This window comes from Staurois parvus, unplaced genomic scaffold (assembly GCF_062004578.1).
Source record: "Staurois parvus isolate SC_StPar_1 unplaced genomic scaffold, SC_StPar_1.0 ptg001565l, whole genome shotgun sequence".
In the NCBI taxonomy this organism is placed as follows: Eukaryota; Metazoa; Chordata; class Amphibia; order Anura; family Ranidae; genus Staurois; species Staurois parvus.
This window is the reverse complement of record NW_028319361.1, coordinates 364,923-388,110: the sequence shown is the minus strand read 5'-3', so window position 1 is coordinate 388,110 and position 23,188 is coordinate 364,923. Positions and strand designations below refer to the sequence as shown.

The window sequence follows — 23,188 nt, the reverse complement described above, 5'->3', positions numbered from 1 at the left end:
GCTCCAATACAGAGAGACTTCCCCTCACTTCCTGTCGGGGAAATTGTTATCAGCAGGACAGGAAGTGAAAGGAAACCATTCTGACAGAGTCCTGGATAGCAGGAAAAACTGACAGGGGCTCTAATCCTTCCACACTCCATCCAAAACTGAAAACACACATTGTGGCTACAGATACACTGGGAAGGTGTCGGCTCCAGGGCTATCATCTCCATCCAGGCTACACTACTTAGGGTGTCACTGATCCACAACAAGCATGCAGCCAGTGAAGGCAGAACACTCGGACCTCCTGCATGCTTGTTCCTGGTCAGTGACACACTAGGAAGTGAAGTGAGGTTTAGGATGAAGATGACGGCCCCGGAACCTGCAGCTTTCTCCACAACTCACTCCTGTTTCCTGCCCTTCCTCCTATTGGCTGAGTATTGCACCAATCACCAATCAGATCATCCCCCTTGTGATGTCTCTGGGTGGATCTCTCACTCCTGGCTCCTCCCACATATGTTTATACAACCTACCCATACACCTACCCCAGCATGGAGGGGCTGAGTGAAGGTGGTGGTGATGGTGTGGAGGTGTCGGATCGGGTCACACAGATCATAGAAGGAGATCTGCCCGGCCTCATAATCCAGATCTATCCTGACTCTGGTACTGGAGACACCGCCGGGGAATGGGGTCCTATTACTGTCATGTATCACTGAGTACTCATCATTCCACAACACCTCCAACCCCCAGGACTTCTTATTACATCCAATCACTGACTGACCTCCTCTCCTGTCTATATTGGTGTAACACATCCCGACTCTCCAGTACTCTGACCCCCCGACATCCACGTCCCAGTAATGTCTCCCGGAGGAGAAGCTCTGACTGCTCATCACCTGAGGACAATCCTGGAACCTCTCTGGTGTTTCTGGCTGATTCTGATGTGATGATGACCAGGATGCAGTTTTCCCGTCATCTGATATATGTAGATGATTACCAGCTGTCCTCACATCCAGTAATATGTCTGTAACCCTCAACACCCCCCATGTTTGCTGTACAGCCCCAATATTTGGTCCTCCAGTGGGGGAGGGTTGGGGGTCTGGCCTGGATGGTGGAGCATTGATGGGACCTTTGCCCTTTGTAGTAGAATGTGGAGCAACATGTGTGACTGTACATTTCTGTACATTGACCCCAGACATGATATCAGATAAACCCGTGTGTAATGTGTGTGAGATCCCCCCCACATCCCCATCCTCTCCATCATGGAGGAGGTTCTCATGTCTCTCTCTGTCCTCATCTCCACCCTCAGTATCACACAAGTCACCTGTGTCTGATTCCTGTAGGACAGTCAGTGGATCCGTCATGTTACACAGCTCCTCAATGTCCCTCATCTTCCTGGACAGCTCCTCCTTCTTTATTTCCAGATCCCGAATATAATAAAACATGGGACGGGAGACCCGCTCTGCCCACCCGGAGATGTCCCTCAGGACTCTTTTCTCCAGGTCTTCCAGACGTCTCCTGAGGTCTCTGAACAAGGCAGCGACTCTCTTGGTTTCATCATATGCTTTTCCTTGTACTTTCCTCCTGCGTTCCTGCAGACTCTGGACTCTTTTCTCCGTCTCCTCTCTCTCTGTCATCAGTTTCTGCAGAACATTCCTCAGTTTCTTCTTCTTCATCTCAGAGGCCTGCTCCAGAGTCTCCACCTGGTGTCCCCGATGTTCTCCATCCAGGCTGCAGGACACACAGATACAGGTGGAGTCCTCAGTGCAGTAATACTCCAAGATCTTCTTATGGATGGAGCATTTCCTGTCCTTTAGGGAAGTAGTGGGATCACATAGGACGTGTTCTGGTGACTTGCTGTGGACTCTCAGGTGGTTGTCACACAGAGAAGCTTCACACATCAGACAGGATTTCACAGCCGGTACAGGAGTGTGAATACAGTAAGTACAGAAGACCCCGGACTCCTGCTGCTCTGGATGGGTAGACTGGAAGTTCTCCACTATATTACGTAGCTTTCGATTCTTCTGAAGGACAGGACGTTTCTTGAAGCTTTGATTACATTCAGGACAGGAATAACCTCCAGACCCCTTCTATGTATCCAACACACGGCCAACACAGTCCCGACAGAAGTTGTGTCCACATCTCAGGGTTACAGGATCAGTATAAAATTCCAGACAGATGGAACATTCCAGCTCCTTCCTCAGATCAGAAGACGCCATCGCTGAGAGCGGAAGAGAGAAATGAAAGTGAAAGTCTTACACTCCATACCAAAACCTGGGTACGGTACAGGCCACTGACTCCACTTCCCCTGTGGCACTCACCCATGGAGGTCTCATCTGGACCCATTCGCCAAGACTGAGCGGTCGCAGAGGAGGTGGTGTCAGCTTGCTCCTATCACCGCTGAGCACCTTCCTGGTTCTCCCTAACCCACCCTCTCTATCCTTTATCTCCTTTGAGGCGCACTGCATCCAACTCTTCTCACCCACCCCCTAAAGGATCGCAGTGATCTACAGACCTCCTGGGTCCATACCCCTCTTCCTGGACAACTTCACCGCCTGGCTTCCCTACTTCCTCTCCTCTGAGCTACCGACCATCATCCTTGGGGACTTCAATATCCCCATCAATGACAACAACCCGGCTACTTCCCAATTCCTCCACCTAACCTCCTCCTTCGCGCTCACACAGCACACGCAATCCTCCACCCACATCAGAGGGAACACCCTGGACCTAGTCTTCTCCCACCTCTGTACCCTCAACCAGTTCTCTAACACCCCCTTCCCTCTCTCTGACCACCACCTCATCACATTCTCCATCGCCCCTTCCCCCAACCCCCCCCCCCCAAAAACACCAAACCATCACCAGCCGCAACCTGAACCCGGCCCCCCTCCACTCGTCCGCCGACCACCTACACGACAGCATCCTCTCACTGTCATGTCCTGACATAGCCACCACCTTGTACAACGACTCACTATCAGCTGCCCTAGACTCTCTGGCACCCCTAACCACACGCATCATCAAACCTAGGCCACTTCAACCATGGCAGAATGACAGCACTAAATGCCCCAAACGTCGCAGTCGCGTGCTAGAGAGACTATGGCGCAAAACCAGGTCCCCTCATGCATTCTCCCTCTACAAATCTGCCTTCCTCACTTACACCTCCACGCCGCCAAGCAGGCCTACTTTGTTAACCTGATCAACACCCTCTCCTCCTGCCCTCGCCGACTCTTCTCCTCCTTCAACTCCCTGCTCTCTCCCCTCCCTCCTCCGCTCAGTACCTCACTCACTGCCCACGAGATTGCCACCCATTTCCACAACAAGATTGACGCTATGCGTAAGGACATTGTCAACTCGCAATATACCTCCCCACCTAGCCTCCCCCCCATCACCCCCTCATCTCCCTCCTCCTCTTCCCTCACAACCGCACTGCCTCCCACCTCTCCCAAGGCACCGCCCACCATAACCCCCCCTGCACTGCACTCCCTCAGCCCTGTCACCACTGAGGAAGTTGCCAAGGTCCTCTCAGAAGCCTGCCTCACTACCTGCCCCCTGGACCCTATCCCCTCTCAACTCCTCCGGTCACCCCCCTCTTCCCTCATCCACTCCCTCACCCACATCTTCAATCTCTCCCTCTCTACTGGCGCATTCCCCTCCCCCCTAAAGTACGCGCATATCTCCCCCATCCTCAAAAAGCCCTCCCTGGATCCCGCGGACCCCAACAACCTCAGACCCATCTCCCTGCTTCCATTCACCTCCAAGCTCCATGAGTACATAGTCTTTGATCGCCTAAGCGCCCACCTTATTGACAAGAACCTCCTTGACCCATTACAGTCCGGCTTCCGTCCCCTACACTCCACTGAAACTGCCCTCCTCAAAATCACTAACGACCTTCTAAACGCCAAAGCCAAGGGCGACTACTCGGTCTTCCTTCTCCTGGACTTCTCCGCGGCCTTCAACACAGTTGACCACCCCCTCTTCCTTAATAAACTACTCTCCCTTGGCTTCAGAGATACCGCTCTCTCCTGGTTCTCATCCTACCTATCCCTACGCTCCTTCAGCGTCACCTACAACGGTGCCACCTCCCCCTCTCTGTTGGGGTCCCCCAAGGCTCTGTCCTTGGACCCCTTCTCTTCTCCATCTACACCTCCTCCCTGGGCAAACTCATACACTCCCACGGCTTCAACTACCACCTCTACGCTGACGACACTCAAATTTACCTCTCCACCCCCCACCTCACCCCCACTATCTCCGCCCGCATCACTCACCTCCTAAACGACATCTCAGACTGGATGTCGCTACATTTCCTCAAGCTTAACCTCTCCAAAACAGAGCCCCTCGTCTTTCCCCCTGCCCACACCCCCTCCCCCCATCCTATCCATCATCACCAACAACTCCACTATCATTCCCGCCCCGCAAGCCAAAGTCCTTAGCGTCATTTTTGACTCGAATCTCTCCTTCCAACCTCATGTCAAATCACTTACAAACACATGCAGGCTCCACCTCCGCAACATCGCCAAAATATGCACCTCCCTTACCCCAGACACCACTAAACTACTCGTACACTCCCTGATTATCTCACACCTGGACTACTGCAACTCCCTCCTCACCGGCCTACCCCAGTGCAAGCTCTCCCCGCTTCAGACCATCCTGAACTCAGCTGCTAGACTCATCCACCTCACCAACCGCTCCACCTCTGCCACCCCCCTCTGCCTCTCCCTCCAGTGGCTCCCAATTGCCCAACGCATCAAATTTAAACTTCTAACCCTGACCTACAAAGCCGTTCACAACACTGTGCCTGACTACCTCACCAACCTGATCCCCAAGTACCGCCCTACCCGTACCCTTTGCTCCTCACAGGACCTCCTTCTATCCTGCTCCCTGGTCTCCTCCTCCCATGCACAACTGCAAGACTTCTCCAGGTCCTCCCCCATCCTCTGGAAATCACTGCCCCAATCCATCAGACTGTCGCCTTCCCCCCCACATTCAGGCGCTCCCTCAAAACCCATCTCTTCAGGGAAGCCTACCCCACCCTCACCTAACGGCCATTCTCCCTCATTCCTCCCACCACTCCATTCCCCACAGCCACTCCCTACTGTACCACTAACCCCTCCCTCCTAGATTGTAAGCTCGAAAGAGTAGGGCCCTCTTACCCCTCGAACGTTGTTTGTTATTGTTGTACTGTGCCATGTATTGTCCCCCCCTCTATTGTACAGCGCTGAGCAAACCCTTTGGCGCTATATAAACTCCATGTAATAATAATAATAACCAGTGTGACCCGTTCTGTACCCTCCTACACGGGGCGAGGTGTACATTCCTACACAGGGGGGGAGGCTGGGACTGAGACACATAGCTAGAAGGCTCCATGCACACTGGGGGGGGGGGGTGATAACGCTGGTAACATTAGCTGTGTAAAGTCACTTTAAATACCGGAGTTTTTTTTGCGTTTTTGCATTAGCATTTAGCAACGTTTTGCTGTTTTCCAAGGTTTTTTTGGTAAAAAAAAAGTTCAAAAAACACTGGTTTGCCGCAATTTACTGCATTTTTCTACGTTTTTCAGCATTAGAGCGTGTTTACAGCTAAAACATTTATCTAGAAGCCCGCTAGTTCTGATTTTATTTCCAGCCAGAAAACGCTGATTCCAGTCTCTGTGTGTATGGACACCGAGGAGAACATGCTGGGGGGTTTACTGGATGGAGAAAAAATCATCAAAAGCCAAAAACAGCCGCTGTAACAACGTCCCGTGTGCATGAGGACTTAGAATTCTTGTACAGAAGGACACAGACATGTAATAAGTAGTGACGGGTCCAACACCCCCCTGTTCAGTTCACGGTCAAACATTCGAAGTTGAGGAAAGTACAAGTGCAAACTTTGAACTCAATGCAAGTCTATGGGACTGGAAGTTGTACATTGAAAAGTGACCATTCTGAAGGCTTTTATGCCAGTTATTGGCCCCAGAAGTGGTATGGGGACTCGGGGACGGCCCTGAGGGACAGAAATCAGTGAAACAAAATTCAAAAAGTAACGTTTTAAAGGGACAGTCATTTTTTCATTGCTTAAAGTAAAAAAAACAAAACAAATTAAAAACTTTATTATCATTCCTGGGGGGTCCCCATAAACTCCCTGCAAAGTTGCACATCTGTACAATGTATAGAGCCTGCTGCAGCACGACTGACATTTATATTAAAAAAAAAAGTGTGGGGTCCCCCTAATCCTTACCAGACCCTTTGGGTCTGGTGGGAAGGTCAGGAAGGACCCCAAAGTGAAATTTATTTTTTAATGTGCGTGGGATTCCCCCTAAAAGCCATACCAAGCACTTTAGGCCTTAAGGGGAACCCCACCCCCCAAAAAATAGGTGGAAAAAGTGTGGGGTCCCTCCTAACCTCCTACCAGACCCTTTATCTGAGCGCAGGCCTGGCAGGCCAGAAAGGGGGGGGGGGATGGATGAGCGGCCCTCCCCTCCCTGGGCCTTACCAGGCCATGTGCTCTCAGCATGGGGACAAGGGCCTCTTCCCCACAACCCTGGCCTGATGGGTGTCTGCGGGCAGGGGGGTCATTAGCAAAAGTGTACCCCTTTATATAAAAGGGGGCGCCCTGATGCTGCCCCCCCTTGTGAATGAGTAAAGGGTACAAAATAAATAAAATAGTGCCTTGAGTGTTGGTGGGGCCCTAAACCAAACAATTGTTGGAAGCGACCAAAATCAGTGGAAGTCTAAACTGGAACTTCAGCAACGCATAGACTTCTGCTATCTCTGGGGAAATTGCTGCTCTCATCTCCACTCCAAACTGGAACTTCAGCAACGCATAGACTTCTGCCATCTCTGGGGAAATTGCTGCTCTCATCTCCACTCCAAACTGGAACATCAGCAACGCATAGACTTCTGCCATCTCTGGGGAAATTGCTGCTCTCATCTCCGCTCCAAACTGGAACTTCAGCAACGCATAGACTTCTGCTATCTCTGGGGAAATTGCTGCTCATCTCCACTCCAAACTGGAACTTCAGCAACGCATAGACTTCTGCCATCTCTGGGGAAATTGCTGCTCTCATCTCCACTCCAAACTGGAACTTCAGCAATGCATAGACTTCTGCCATCTCTGGGGAAATTGCTGCTCTCATCTCCGCTCCAAACTGGAACTTCAGCAACGCATAGACTTCTGCCATCTCTGGGGAAATTGCTGCTCTCATCTCCACTCCAAACTGGAACTTCAGCAACGCATAGACTTCTGCCATCTCTGGGGAAATTGCTGCTCTCATCTCCGCTCCAAACTGGAACTTCAGCAACGCATAGACTTCTGCTATCTCTGGGGAAATTGCTGCTCTCATCTCCACTCCAAACTGGAACTTCAGCAACGCATAGACTTCTGCCATCTCTGGGGAAGTTGCTGCTCTCATCTCCACTCCAAACTGGAACTTCAGCAACGCATAGACTTCTGCCATCTCTGGGGAAATTGCTGCTCTCATCTCCACTCCAAACTGGAACTTCAGCAACGCATAGACTTCTGCTATCTCTGGGGAAATTGCTGCTCTCATCTCCACTCCAAACTGGAACTTCAGCAACGCATATACTTCTGCTATCTCTGGGGAAATTGCTGCTCTCGTCTCCACTCCAAACTGGAACTTCAGCAACGCATAGACTTCTGCCATCTCTGGGGAAATTGCTGCTCTCGCCTCCACTCCAAACTGGAACTTCAGCAACGCGTAGACTTCTGCTATCTCTGGGGAAATTGCTGCCCTCATCTCCACTCCAAACTGGAACTTCAGCAAAGCATAGACTTCTGCCATCTCTGTGGAAATTGCTGCCCTCATCTCCACTCCAAACTGGAACTTCAGCAACGCATAGACTTCTGCTATCTCTGGGGAAATTGCTGCTCTCATCTCCACTCCAAACTGGAACTTCAGCAAAGCATAGACTTCTGCCATCTCTGTGGAAATTGCTGCCCTCATCTCCACTCCAAACTGGAACTTCAGCAACGCATAGACTTCTGCTATCTCTGGGTAAATTGCTGCTCTCATTTCCACTCCAAACTGGAACTTCAGCAACGCATAGACTTCTGCCATCTCTGGGGAAATTGCTGCTCTCATCTCCACTCTAAACTGGAACTTCAGCAATGCATAGACTTCTGCTATCTCTGGGGAAATTGCTGCCCTCATCTCCACTCTAAACTGGAACTTCAGCAAAGCATAGACTTCTGCCATCTCTGTGGAAATTGCTGCCCTCATCTCCACTCCAAACTGGAACTTCAGCAACGCATAGACTTCTGCTATCTCTGGGTAAATTGCTGCTCTCATCTCCACTCCAAACTGGAACTTCAGCAAAGCATAGACTTCTGCCATCTCTGTGGAAATTGCTGCCCTCATCTCCACTCCAAACTGGAACTTCAGCAACGCATAGACTTCTGCTATCTCTGGGTAAATTGCTGCTCTCATTTCCACTCCAAACTGGAACTTCAGCAACGCATAGGACTTCTGCCATCTCTGGGGAAATTGCTGCTCTCATCTCCACTCCAAACTGGAACTTCGGCAACGCATAGACTTCTGCCATCTCTGGAGAAATTGCTGCTCTCATCTCCACTCCAAACTGGAACTTCAGCAACGCATAGACTTCTGCCATCTCTGGGGAAATTGCTGCTCTCATCTCCACTCCAAACTGGAACTTCAGCAACGCATAGACTTCTATCTCTGGGGAAATTGCTGCTCTCATCTCCACTCCAAACTGGAACTTCAGCAACGCATAGACTTCTGCCATCTCTGGGGAAATTGCTGCTCTCATTTCCACTCCAAACTGGAACTTCGGCAACGCATAGACTTCTGCCATCTCTGGGGAAATTGCTGCTCTCATCTCCACTCTAAACTGGAACTTCAGCAACGCATAGACTTCTGCCATCTCTGGAGAAATTGCTGCCCTCATCTCCACTCCAAACTGGAACTTCAGCAACGCATAGACTTCTGCCATCTCTGGGGAAATTGCTGCTCTCATCTCCGCTCCAAACTGGAACTTCAGCAACGCGTACACTTCTGCCATCTCTGGGGAAATTGCTGCTCTCGTCTCCACTCCAAACTGGAACTTCAGCAACGCATAGACTTCTGCCATCTCTGGAGAAATTGCTGCTCTCATCTCCACTCCAAACTGGAACTTCAGCAACGCATAGACTTCTATCTCTGGGGAAATTGCTGCTCTCATCTCCACTCCAAACTGGAACTTCGGCAACGCATAGACTTCTGCCATCTCTGGGGAAATTGCTGCTCTCATTTCCACTCCAAACTGGAACTTCGGCAACGCATAGACTTCTGCCATCTCTGGGGAAATTGCTGCTCTCATCTCCACTCTAAACTGGAACTTCAGCAACGCATAGACTTCTGCCATCTCTGGAGAAATTGCTGCCCTCATCTCCACTCCAAACTGGAACTTCAGCAACGCATAGACTTCTATCTCTGGGGAAATTGCTGCTCTCATCTCCGCTCCAAACTGGAACTTCAGCAACGCGTACACTTCTGCCATCTCTGGGGAAATTGCTGCTCTCATCTCCACTCCAAACTGGAACTTCAGCAACGCATAGACTTCTGCCATCTCTGGGGAAATTGCTGCTCTCATTTCCACTCCAAACTGGAACTTCGGCAACGCATAGACTTCTGCCATCTCTGGGGAAATTGCTGCTCTCATCTCCACTCTAAACTGGAACTTCAGCAACGCATAGACTTCTGCCATCTCTGGAGAAATTGCTGCCCTCATCTCCACTCCAAACTGGAACTTCAGCAACGCATAGACTTCTATCTCTGGGGAAATTGCTGCTCTCATCTCCACTCCAAACTGGAACTTCAGCAACGCATAGACTTCTGCCATCTCTGGGGAAATTGCTGCTCTCGCCTCCACTCCAAACTGGAACTTCAGCAACGCATAGACTTCTGCCATCTCTGGGGAAATTGCTGCTCTCGCCTCCACTCCAAACTGGAACTTCAGCAACGCATAGACTTCTGCCATCTCTGGGGAAATTGCTGCTCTCGTCTCCACTCCAAACTGGAACTTCAGCAACGCATAGACTTCTGCCATCTCTGGAGAAATTGCTGCTCTCATCTCCACTCCAAACTGGAACTTCAGCAACGCATAGACTTCTGCCATCTCTGGGGAAATTGCTGCTCTCATCTCCACTCCAAACTGGAACTTCAGCAACGCATAGACTTCTATCTCTGGGGAAATTGCTGCTCTCATCTCCACTCCAAACTGGAACTTCGGCAACGCATAGACTTCTGCCATCTCTGGGGAAATTGCTGCTCTCATTTCCACTCCAAACTGGAACTTCGGCAACGCATAGACTTCTGCCATCTCTGGGGAAATTGCTGCTCTCATCTCCACTCCAAACTGGAACTTCAGCAACGCATAGACTTCTGCCATCTCTGGGGAAATTGCTGCTCTCATCTCCACTCCAAACTGGAACTTCAGCAACGCATAGACTTCTATCTCTGGGGAAATTGCTGCTCTCATCTCCACTCCAAACTGGAACTTCGGCAACGCATAGACTTCTGCCATCTCTGGGGAAATTGCTGCTCTCATTTCCACTCCAAACTGGAACTTCAGCAACGCATAGACTTCTATCTCTGGGGAAATTGCTGCTCTCATCTCCACTCCAAACTGGAACTTCGGCAACGCATAGACTTCTGCCATCTCTGGGGAAATTGCTGCTCTCATCTCCACTCTAAACTGGAACTTCAGCAACGCATAGACTTCTGCCATCTCTGGAGAAATTGCTGCCCTCATCTCCACTCCAAACTGGAACTTCAGCAACGCATAGACTTCTATCTCTGGGGAAATTGCTGCTCTCATCTCCGCTCCAAACTGGAACTTCAGCAACGCGTACACTTCTGCCATCTCTGGGGAAATTGCTGCTCTCATCTCCACTCCAAACTGGAACTTCAGCAACGCATAGACTTCTACAAACCTCAGAACAAATAGTGTATATATTTTGGTCTGTTTGTGTTGGTTGATTCTCACCTCTTGTTGCTCTTCACTCTGGTCTGTGTTGGAGAAACATCCCCCCAATTCATGTGATCCTTATCAGTTCCTAATTGGGGCGGAGAAGAGTTGTGTTGTGTTATACATTTAGATCAGCTCATGGAGGGAGGTCACAGCCGGGGCGGGGTCACAGAAGGGGCGGGGTCACAGATGGGGCGGGGTCACAGATGGGGCGGGGTCACAGAAGGGGCGGGTTCACAGATGAGGCGGGGTCACAGATGGGGCGGGGTCACAGATGAGGCGGGGTCACAGCCTTCAAACAGTTCTTTATACAGGCCATACACGAGTTGAAAATCAAGTGATTTAACAAACGATAAACAATAAATCGGTCGTTCGTTAAGCTGACGTTACCACCACCACTTACACAAATCAGCCGACTAAGTCATGAAGATAACCCCATATAACAGCCAGACTTCTGCTCCTTGCAGGTCACGGCTCATGAGCATATTTTTTTTGTTAAAACGATCGTCCGATTTGGCCATCATTGCCGCAAAAATCGTCCGTTTTCCACAAATTTTCCAACATGGCCGATAATCCAAAAGTGCAAAAAACCCGAACATCGGCCGACCAATTAACCCACTAACAGAGCGAAAATCCGCCGAATATTCTTTCAGATGAAAAATCAGCCGATTTTCAAACCGTCTATGGCCGGCATTAGTCCTCAGTGCCCAGGACTGTTAGGTTTAAGCACCCATCGGCAGGGTCTGCATCATATGGTGCAGGATTATCTAGGGGCAAGAGCAGACTTGGAGACCTTTCCAACTGAACATCCACTGGGTTACTGGGTCTTGAGGATGGATCACTGGCCAGAACTCACTCAATATGCCATCCAGCTACTGACCTGTCCTGCACCCAGCGTGCTTTCCGAACGGACATTCAGTGCTGCTGGAGGTTTTGTGACGGATAAAAGAGTGCGTCTGTCCACAGACTCCGCTGACCAGCTGACATTTATCAACATGAATCAGTCCTGGATCAACAGCAACTATCTTGTCCCTGATGCTGATGTAACTGATTCCATTTGTTAGGGATCTGGGATCCCTTGAAGACTGCCTATGCTGCCTATCCTATTCCTCAGTCCTGATTATTATTATTATACAGGATTTATGGCGCCAACAGTTTGCTCAGCACTTTACAATATAACAAGGAAAAATGTCCCCAGCACTCCGAGGATCACCAATACGGGTCCAAAGGTTTTAATAAACCATCACATAGTCACAGCAAGGCAACGTTTCAGAGTCTCGCAGGACCCCTTCATCAGGCATGTGACATCACATGCCTGATGAAGGGGTCCTGCGAGACTCCAAAGCATCCCATGCCTGATGAAGGGGTCCTGCGAGGCTCAGAAGCGTCACATGCCTGATGAAGGGGTCCTGCGAGGCTCAGAAGCTTCACATGCCTGATGAAGGGGTCCTACGAGGCTCAGAAGCGTCACATGCCTGATGAAGGGGTCCTGCAAAACTCAGAAGCGCCCCATGCCTGATGAAGGGGTCCTACGAGGCTCAGAAGCGTCACATGCCTGATGAAGGGGTCCTACGAGGCTCAGAAGCGCCCCATGCCTGATGAAGGGGTCCTACGAGGCTCAGAAGCGTCACATGCCTGATGAAGGGGTCCTACGAGGCTCAGAAGCACCCCATGCCTGATGAAGGGGTCCTGCGAGGCTCAGAAGCGTCACATGCCTGATGAAGGGGTCCTACGAGGCTCAGAAGCGCCCCATGCCTGATGAAGGGGTCCTACGAGGCTCAGAAGCATCACATGCCTGATGAAGGGGTCCTGCAAGACTCAGAAGCATCACATGCCTGATGAAGGGGTCCTACGAGGCTCAGAAGCGTCCCATGCCTGATGAAGGGGTCCTATGAGGCTCAGAAGCGTCCCATGCCTGATGAAGGGGTCCTACGAGGCTCAGAAGCATCCCATGCCTGATGAAGGGGTCCTACGAGGCTCAGAAGCGTCCCATGCCTGATGAAGGGGTTCTGCAAGACTCAGAAGCGTCCCATGCCTGATGAAGGGGTCCTGCGAGACTCTGAAGCGTCCCATGCCTGATGAAGGGGTCCTACGAGGCTCAGAAGCGTCCCATGCCTGATGAAGGGGTCCTGCGAGACTCCAAAGCGTCCCATGCCTGATGAAGGGGTCCTGCGAGACTCCAAAGCGTCCCATGCCTGATGAAGGGGTCCTGCGAGACTCTGAAGTGTCACATCTGATCACATAGTCACAGCAAGGCAACGTTTCAGAGTCTCGCAGGACCCCTTCATCAGGCATGTGACAAATTGTGATAGAAACTAGAGAACTATTTAAGAAAACCATCCACCAATCAGAGTGAAGTGAAATGAGCTTGGCCCCACCCCATGATGTCCGAGGGGACTTAATGCTAACACATCATATTTGTGGTTTTTGGACCGCAGATGAACTTTGGTTCGGATGATTCCTCATGATTGAAGTGTATATAGTTTTGTAGATAACTTTTGGTTTCGATTTTTCACATTCGCACTATTCACAGCGGTCTCTCTCCTTCTCTCTGCAAGCTGGTGAGCTGCCTCACCTACACATTCCTTCTTTTCCATTTTATCACTCCCTTTTCTTCCACCTCTCCCCAGCTCCATTCATGGACTGATTATCATCATTCTCAGGGCCGGTTCGCACTATGAAGACATAGTAAAGATGCGTTCCAGATGCGTTTTTGCCTCTGCGTTTTGACATGGTTTTTAGCACATATGGTGCGTTTTTGATGCTTTTTATGCATTCTAGTCTGTTTTTTCCCCCTCTCTGTTTTTCAATTTAGATGGGAACGTGTGCTACGGTGCATTTTTGGTGCGTTTTGATGCGTTTTGCCGCGTTCCAGTGCAGCTCTGTATGAGTGAGATGCGGCGTGTTCTGCTTTTTATCTGCAGCTGGAACACACTGGAACTGCGAGCGCTGGTGTGAACTATGACATTGACCGCCATGTACAGTATACTACTTTATCTTTGGATGCAGATGGAGGGTAACTGAAACGCATGTGGTGTGAACTGGCTCTCAATCTGTTTCCTTTCTGTTCCTCTTTTTCTTCACAGCTCATCTCTGCAACCCCGCCCACCCATCCATTGGTTTGTGTGGCGTCGGTGCCATGTGTTTCTATGACGCCGGTAACTTCGTGGGAGGAGCGGAGAGTACAGTTTGGGTGATATTTGGAGACAAGATTTCTGATGTAATTTGGGGCAGAGTTATAAAAGGCTTTATATGTTATTGTTAATGTTTTGACTTTTATCCATTGGGCAACGGGAAGCCAGTGGAGGGATTGGAAGAGGGGTGGAGGACAGTGGAGGGATTGGCAGAGAGGGGCGGAGGACACTGAGTGGAGGCCAGTGGAGGGATTAGAAGAGAGGGGTTGAGGACACTGAGTGGAGGCCAGTGGAGGGATTGGCAGAGAGGGGTGGAGGACACTGAGTGAAGGACAGTGGAGGGATTGGCAGAGAGGCGTGGAAGGACACTGAGTGGAGGCCAGTGGAGGGATTGGCAGAGAGGGGTGGAAGGACACTGAGTGGAGGCCAGTGAAGGGATTGGCAGAGAGGGGTGGAGGCCAGTGGAGGGATTGGCAGAGAGGGGTGGCAGATACAGAATTGTTAGTAAGGTGGATGAATCTGGGAGCAGCATTCATGAAAGACTGAAGAGTTGATAGCCTGTGATCAGATCAGCCAATGAGGAGGGAGTTACAAGAGTCAAGGTGAGATATAACAAGGGAGTGAATAAGTTGCTTAGTAGTTTCCGAGGTTAGGAACGGCCGTATCTTGGAGATGTGGAGGTGAAGTCTACAAGATTTGGACAGTGATTGGATTTGGGGCTGAAAGGACAGATTGAAGTCTAGGATTACATCCAGTACCCTGGCATGAGGGGAGTAACTGATGGTTCTGTTATTGATCTTGATGGAGAAGTCAGGGGAGGGGCACGGGCTGGGGGGAATACTAAGAGCTCAGTTTTGGAAAGATTGAGTTTGAGGAAGTGGAGTGACATCCATGCCGATATGTCACTTAGTAGGTTAGTAATGCGAGAGGAGACTGAAGGGGTGAGGTGAGGGGTAGAGAGATAGATTTGTGTGTCATCAGCATAGAGATGGTACTTAAAGCCGTGGGAGTTTATCAAGTAACCAAGGGAGGAGGTGTAGATGGAGAAGAGTAGGGGTCCAAGAACGGAACCTTGAGGGACCCCTACAGAAAGAGGGAGTGAAAAGGAAGAGGCAGCATTATAGGTAATGCTAAAGGAGTGCTGCGATAGGTAGGAGGAGAACCAGGAGAGAGCAGGGTCTTGGAGACCAAGAGTGGAGTTTTTAGAGGAGGAGGGGATGGTCAACCGTATCAAAAGCTGCAGAGAGGTCAAGTAGTAAGAATACGGAGTAGTGGCCATTGGTTGGGGTGAGAACGGAGTAGTGGTCATTGGTTGGGATGAGTACGGAGTAGTGGCCATTGGTTGGGATGAGCACGGAGTAGTGGCCATTGGTTGGGATGAGTACGGAGTAGTGGCCATTGGTTGGGATGAGTACGGAGTAGTGGCCATTGGTTGGGATGAGCACGGAGTAGTGGCCATTGGTTGGGATGAGCACGGAGTAGTGAACATTGGTTGGGATGAGTACGGAGTAGTGGCCATTGGTTGGGATGAGTACGGAGTAGTGGCCATTGGTTGGGATGAGTACGGAGAAGTGGCCATTGGTTGGAATGAGTACGGAGTAGTGGCCATTGGTTGGGATGAGTACGGAGTAGTGGTCATTGGTTGCGATGAGTACGGAGTAGTGGCCATTGGTTGCGATGAGTACGGAGTAGTGGCCATTGGTTGCGATGAGTACGGAGTAGTGGCCATTGGTTGGGTTGAGTACGGAGTAGTGGCCATTGGTTGGGGTGAGTACGGAGTAGTGGCCATTGGTTGGGGTGAGAACGGAGTAGTGGCCATTGGTTGGGATGAGTACGGAGTAGTGGCCATTGGTTGGGATGAGCACGGAGTAGTGGCCATTGGTTGGGATGAGCACGGAGTAGTGGCCATTGGTTGGGATGAGTACGGAGTAGTGGCCATTGGTTGGGATGAGTACGGAGTAGTGGCCATTGGTTGGGATGAGTACGGAGTAGTGGCCATTGGTTGGGATGAGCACGGAGTAGTGGCCATTGGTTGGGATGAGCACGGAGTAGTGAACATTGGTTGGGATGAGTACGGAGTAGTGGCCATTGGTTGGGATGAGTACAGAGTAGTGGTCATTGGTTGGAATGAGTACGGAGTAGTGGCCATTGGTTGGGATGAGTACGGAGTAGTGGTCATTGGTTGCAATGAGTACGGAGTAGTGGCCATTGGTTGCGATGAGTACGGAGTAGTGGCCATTGGTTGGGATGAGCACGGAGTAGTGAACATTGGTTGGGATGAGTACGGAGTAGTGGCCATTGGTTGGGATGAGTACGGAGCAGTGGCCATTGGTTGGGATGAGTACGGAGTAGTGGTCATTGGTTGGGATGAGTACGGAGTAGTGGCCATTGGTTGGGATGAGTACGGAGCAGTGGCCATTGGTTGGGATGAGTACGGAGCAGTGGCCATTGGTTGGGATGAGTACGGAGCAGTGGCCATTGGTTGGGATGAGTACGGAGCAGTGGCCATTGGTTGGGATGAGTACGGAGCAGTGGCCATTGGTTGGGATGAGTACGGAGTAGTGGTCATTGGTTGGGATGAGTACGGAGTAGTGGCCATTGGTTGGGATGAGTACGGAGTAGTGACCATTGGTTGGGATGAGTACGGAGTAGTGGTCATTGGTTGGGATGAGTACGGAGTAGTGGCCATTGGTTGGGATTAGTATGGAGCAGTGGCCATTGGTTTTAGCAGTTAGTAGATCATTAGTGAGGTTTAGTAGGGTGGTGTCAGTGGAGTCTAGTGAGAGAAAGCCAGACTGTAAAGGGTCAGGAAGGTTGTTGTCGGTGAGGTGGGAGCTCAGGAGATTGTAGACTAAGCGTTCTAGGAGTTTAGAGGTAAATGGCAGCAGGGAGATGGTTCTTAAGTTGTTCTGGTTGGTGGGGTCCAGGGAGGGCTTGTTAAGCTTGGGAGTGATGTGTGCATGCTTTAGGGGGGAGGGGAAGGCACCATTAGAGAAGGAGATATTGAAGATGTGAGTGAGGGAGCATAGGATGGAAGAAGAGGGTGACTGTAGTAGTTGTGAGGGGACAGGATCCAGGGGGCAGGTAGTGAGACGGGCTTCTGAGAAAACCTTAATGACCTCTTTGGTAGTAGAAAGGTCAAAAGAGGAAAGTGTTGGGGGAGGTTTAGTATAAGGTATGCTAAGTGGGATGGATGTCTGTGCAGTGGAGATGCCCCTACGAATTGCATCAATCTTGTTTTTGGGAATCCTCTGCAATGTGTTAGTGCTGCTGGGCCAGTTCAGCCGTGTTACATTGTCTTGGTTACCACCTTGTCAGAACGTTTCTACCAATACACGTTACTGCAATCTCTGGTCTCCATGTGTATTCTCTCCTCTCTGGGTGCCAATCACTTGGCCCCGCCCACAGATGTGTACAGCAGGCGGGTGTGGAAAGACATCAGTGGTTTACTAAAGGAAAATACCCTCATTTTTCCCAGAGATTAGTGAATGTGGTGAAGCTTCACTTTGTAAAAAGCATCCAATCAGGTGCAAGGAAAATAATCCCAGCATGCAATGGTAATTTCATCGACAAAACATTTTCACCCATAATTTTCCTCAGCGGCATTTTTCAAATGATGAAAACAAAATGCAAATGACCCGACATATTCATCAATGGAGGAAAACTATGAGGAAAATCAATTTATTTTCGCCAATGAATGAAAAGGTAATGAAAATGTGAGGGAGGGACGTTTACCTATGGGGACTTCCGGGGTCCTTGGAGCTCTACCTGTAAAACCTGTGAGTGCTTCCCCTCCCAGCAAGCAAGGTATTGACTGTAGTGTGTCTAATACTGTGTGCATTCAGGACCTCCTCAGACCACTGTCTAAAGTACCACCTGAACTTGTAATGCACAGTGCTCTGGATGGTGATCTGAGGAAGCATTTAATGCACACAGTGCTCACAGTGCTCTGGACGGTGGTTGGAGGAGGCCTGTAATACACACAGTGCTCTGGATGGCCATCTGAGGAGGCCTGTAATGCACACAGAGCTCTGGATGGTCATCTGAGGAGGCCTGTAATGCACCCAGTGCTCTGGATGGTCATCTGAGGAGGCCTGTAATGCACACAGTGCTCTGGATGGTCATCTGAGGAGGCCTGTAATGCACACAGTGCTCTGGATGGTCATCTGAGGAGGCCTGTAATGCACACAATGCTCTGGACGGTGGTCTGAGGAGTCCTGTAATGCACAGTCTTCTGGATGGTCATCTGAGGAGGCCTGTAATGCACACAATGCTCTGGACAGTGGTCTGAGGAGGCCTGTAATTCACACAGTGTTCTGGATGGTCTTCTGAGGAGGCCTGTAATGCACACAGTGCTCTGGATGGTCATCTGAGCAGGCCTGTAATGCACACAGTGTTCTGGATGGTCATCTGAGGAGGCCTGTAAAGCACACAGTGCTCTGGCTGGTCATCTGAGGAGGCCTGTAATGCACACAGTGCTCTGGCTGGTCATCTGAGGAGGCCTGTAATGCACACAGTGCTCTGGATGGTCATCTGAGGAGGCCTGTAATGCACACAGTGCTCTGGATGGTCATCGGAGGAGGCCTGTAATGCACACAGTGCTCCGGCTGGTCATCTGAGGAGGCCTGTAATGCACACAGTGCTCTGGATGGTCATCTGAGGAGGCCTGTAATGCACACAGTGCTCTGGATGTTCATCTGAGGAGGCCTGTAATGCACACAGTGCTCTGGATGGTCATCTGAGGAGTTCTGTAATGCACACAGTCTTCTGGATGGGCATCTGAGGAGGCCTGTAATGCACACAGTGCTCCGGCTGGTCATCTGAGGAGGCCTGTAATGCACACAGTGCTAAGCACCCCACACCACTAAGCATGCTACAGTCACTACCTTGCTTGCTGGGAGGGGAAGCCCTCACAGGCTTTACAGACGGAGCTCCAAGGAAACTGGAAGTCCACGTGGGTAAACATCCCTCCCTCACATTGTCATTCTGTTTTCGTTTGTTGATAAAAATGGAATTGTTTTTTGTCAAAGTTTTCATCAATTGACAAAAATTTGGGGTCATTTTCATTTCATTTCCATCACTGGAGATATGCCGCTCATGAGAATTATGACACAAATGTTTTTGTGGATGAAATGAACACTGCTGGACTGGAGTAAGCTGCCTCCCTGTATAGAAAACCTTCAGCACAATAAATGCCTCCTAATGAATGTGCAGATAGCATGTGATGTGTTCCCACATATAACAAAGTCCAATAGTAATAAAATGCAGCGCAGCAATGAGATGAATAGAATGGCGCTTGTTGTGTTACCTGCATCCTCCTAAGTGCGTCTTTCAGTAGTGACAATCAGGAACACTCTTCTGTGCTTGTGATGGTCAATATATGCTACTCATCATCTATTCCGATAAGGACATATAAACCCCATAAATTCTAGAACATCAGCAGTGCTTTGTGATAGAAATACAACAGAAATGCTGCAACTTCATACAATGGCAGTTATAGTGAACTGTCCCTTTAAATCGGCAGTACCTTCCCGTGGAGCGGTGTTGTCACACTGCTGTATACCAGTGTCCGGTGCTCCTGTATCCCCCCTCGGTGCTCTTCCACCTCCAACACACTTCTGTGCTCACCTCCAAGTTGGACCCATAATGACGGGTCAGACTGGACTTTTCCCTTGTATCCCGGGTAGGTATCATGGTACCCAGATCTTCCCACTCTCTGCCGGCACTTTTATGTAGATCCAATCCACTCCGCATTCATGTAGAAAACGCTGAATATAGTGTAGTATGTCTACCAGAAATAGCCTTTATTTCACCCAATTTGTATCCACTGTCATTACAATGTGTCCTCCTGGGACCCCGCGGGGTTAAACACTCCCTATACTGAGCTCCAAGCACAATGTATGCTGGAATCCCTCTTTCAGAAGGTAAATCCATTGAGTTCCCCATCCAGACTCCCATCAGCCATGTCATTGTCTCAGTAAGCCACTCCCATGACTCCTTTTCAGCATGTGACTTGTGCCATGTTTCATGACGGGCCATATTATGGTAGTTGAAGAATATGGGTAGTCATGGTTATATTGTCCTATGAAAGTATTGTATTGGGACTTTTAAATGTACATCTACTAAGTAGTATAAAGTGATAGTAGTATTAGTAATAGTCATATTGCTGTATAAACATAATAATACAATATTGAATAAACCAGAGGTGAAGAAGCACAAGAGCACCACCCAGTGCACAGGAGGAGTAACCACAGATTATCAAAAGTTACTACACTATGCAGCTGGGGGGGGGCTTGCTGATCTCAGGCTCGGTAATGTAACATCATTCCATCAATGTATCCAAGGATTCCTCAGTCCATACTGCAATAGAGTCATTAAAGTCTTCATTTATTATGACAATATTATACTTACCATATATGCCTTGTACAGAAGGATTGCAGAACACATTCCAATACACTTGACAATGAACAAAAAAAGTGAAAAGAAAACCAACAAAATGTAAAAAATGTCAATTTGTTCTAATATAGTACACATGTTTAGGAGCTTTATTTAAATCTGTCTTTTTTCTTGCTGGCCGGGCTGGACATATGATTGACATGTGTTTCCTATCCTCCAGCAGGGAACAGGTCCTGAATGCTGCTGCAGAGAACTGGGCTCATGTGATGCGGTGAGCTTGGCTCCCTGAATCATTTCCCTGTCAGCTCACAGAAGATGTTGCATAACATTGGGTGTCAAATCCTGGAAAAGACCGAATCTGGAGCAAAGACAATATGGGGGATCACAAGAGCTTGGGGAGGGTGAACATTGCTTGTTTTTGTAAACAGGCCCCCCTCCTACCACATGAAAGAATAAAACTAGAAATGAGTTTTAAGGCCATTTAAGGAGAACAATAAAATCAATGGTGAGAAGAAGTGCAATGTAATTTCTATGTAGTATAACCATGCCATTAGCTGCTCTGTGGCCCTGGAGCAGAGGGTCCCGTAATTTGACCATATAATATTTTCTTAGGCAGGGGAATCATTGGGAGACTAAAGCCAAACAGAATGAATGTGTAATTAGTGTAGGTACCATGTAAGCATACATCGGTGTTATAGCTTTAGAATGGTATATGTTTGAATAGTGAAATTGCTTTTGAGAACTGTTGTGGAAAGAAGTGGACATGTGGTCCAATTAGATCTGTGCTTCTGTGGCTCATTATATACGGTTTTCCTACGCTATGAGTTAGTATTCCTGAAATCAGCAATTACAGTAGATAAGCAAACATGTGACCAGATACAGAAAAAGCCAGCAGTCCTAAGATTTAGACTTACCTTCCCCTAGGACATGAGTCTTGTATGAGGCAGAATTTGATGAGGCTCCACAATGGACATCATGCACTCTGTTATATCACATGTATGACCGTTTTCCGATTCTCTGGAGGCATTTTTGCTGTCCATGGCAGGTGGACATATTTTAAAATGTCCATAGCAGAACACCTCTCAGAGGCATTGAGGGCCAACAAGTCCCAGAACATCTGCCTGGCTTCCATGGAGAATTGTTGCCACTTTCCTGGTGCCAAGGTTAGGTCTTTCTTCATTTGCCACCAAGCAAACTCCCGATACATGGGGTCATGACCCCCTGCTTCTTCCCAAGGAAATGTGCCGGTCATAACTGTGTACAACAAGACTCCAAACGCCCACACGTCAATGCTCGGGTGCAGCAGCAATTGATCCCCTTCTTTTAAGCTGCACAATTCCGGAGCAGTATATGGGATGGACCAGGACATACATGGTGCTTGAGTGCCCCGGAGCCTCGTCAGTCCAAAATCTGCTAATTTGACTTCCTTACATTCAATGTCCATGAGCAAAATGTTGTCCAGTTTAATGTCCCGATGGACCATTCCTCTGCTGTGCATAAAGTCTAAGGCACTCGCTACCTATGGAACAAAACTCTTTACAATATCTTCATTTAAACCAACCTGTAGAAAAAAAAGAGAGAAAATTAGTCACTAGACACAAATATAACACAATGTTACCCAACATATTGAACCCACCTTACCTCTTGTACAGGGAAACAAACATACATTAGCTGAATACACAAGGAGTATGATTAAAGGAAACCTGTCAGCATACAAAATGGGGCCATTAATGGTGCAAGATCCATCTTAACCCATCTTACTCCATTTTAAACCTTGCTTCATATCTTGAGTGATACACATACCTAAAACAACAAGCGTATGCCAACTATACATCCTACCAACTCACTGCCCTGGGAAAGGAATCTTTAAAACTCAGAAATGCTTCAAAAGCAACTAAAACTAGAAATCATGACTTTATAAAGATCAATACATTTTTGATACAAACTTACATTTAGCTTTACTATTGAATGAAGGTTTCCAGCTGGTGCCACCTTCTGGACGAAGACATAGTCGTTGCTGGTTTGGAAAGCAATTTCATGGGTTTCGATGATATTTGGATGGCCGCTGAGACTAAGAGACATTCCATATTCCACTAGGAAGTTGTCCATTGGAGTTGTCTCTTTACTCATCAGTTTCATAGCCACCAACTCATCTGTTAAAAAGAAAGACATAAAAAGACAATGAGTATCATAAAACCAACATTAGAGAAATGATGAAGCTTGCTAAAAACCTGCTAAAGTTAGTTAAAAGTTTATGTAAATCTAAAAGCTCTGACTTATTAAGATCCATAATCATCACTCAAAAACTGGAAGCAAGGGGGGCTTGGAAAACTTAGAAACTTAAAAATGCTGCTCAAAGCTTTGGAAATGTTCTGCAGCCGAAGCACTCTGTTGATTCTTAGATCTTGGATGTCACACTCATATCTCAGTTTAGAAGTAAAGATCCTTTAGACATCTGAGCTGTAAATAGAACTAAATCTGCAGAGGGCACCCAGAGCATTAACTAGAATATGTAAATATCAGACTTGTATATTATGGCAGACTTGCTCATTATAGTCTCCCCTCCTCTGGTGATGCAATATCTACAGTATGATCCCCCTTGTTGCACCATGCAACCGAAGAACCTTTACCTGCTAGTTACTCTTTTCCTTAGTTTATTTCCACTCATTCAGAAGCACAACTGATTCTGTAAATCATTCTCTTTAGATGAATTAGGCT

At 48.8% G+C, this 23,188-nt stretch overlaps 2 pseudogenes; both read right to left on the bottom strand.

Moving 5' to 3' along the window:
* Positions 1-392: 392 nt before the first annotated feature.
* Positions 393-2,195, bottom strand: LOC149435287 (E3 ubiquitin-protein ligase TRIM21-like; annotated as a pseudogene).
* A 19,260-nt stretch (positions 2,196-21,455) lies between these two features.
* LOC149435286 (serine/threonine-protein kinase SBK1 pseudogene) lies at positions 21,456-21,953 on the bottom strand (annotated as a pseudogene).
* Between the last annotated feature and the right edge of the window lie 1,235 nt (positions 21,954-23,188).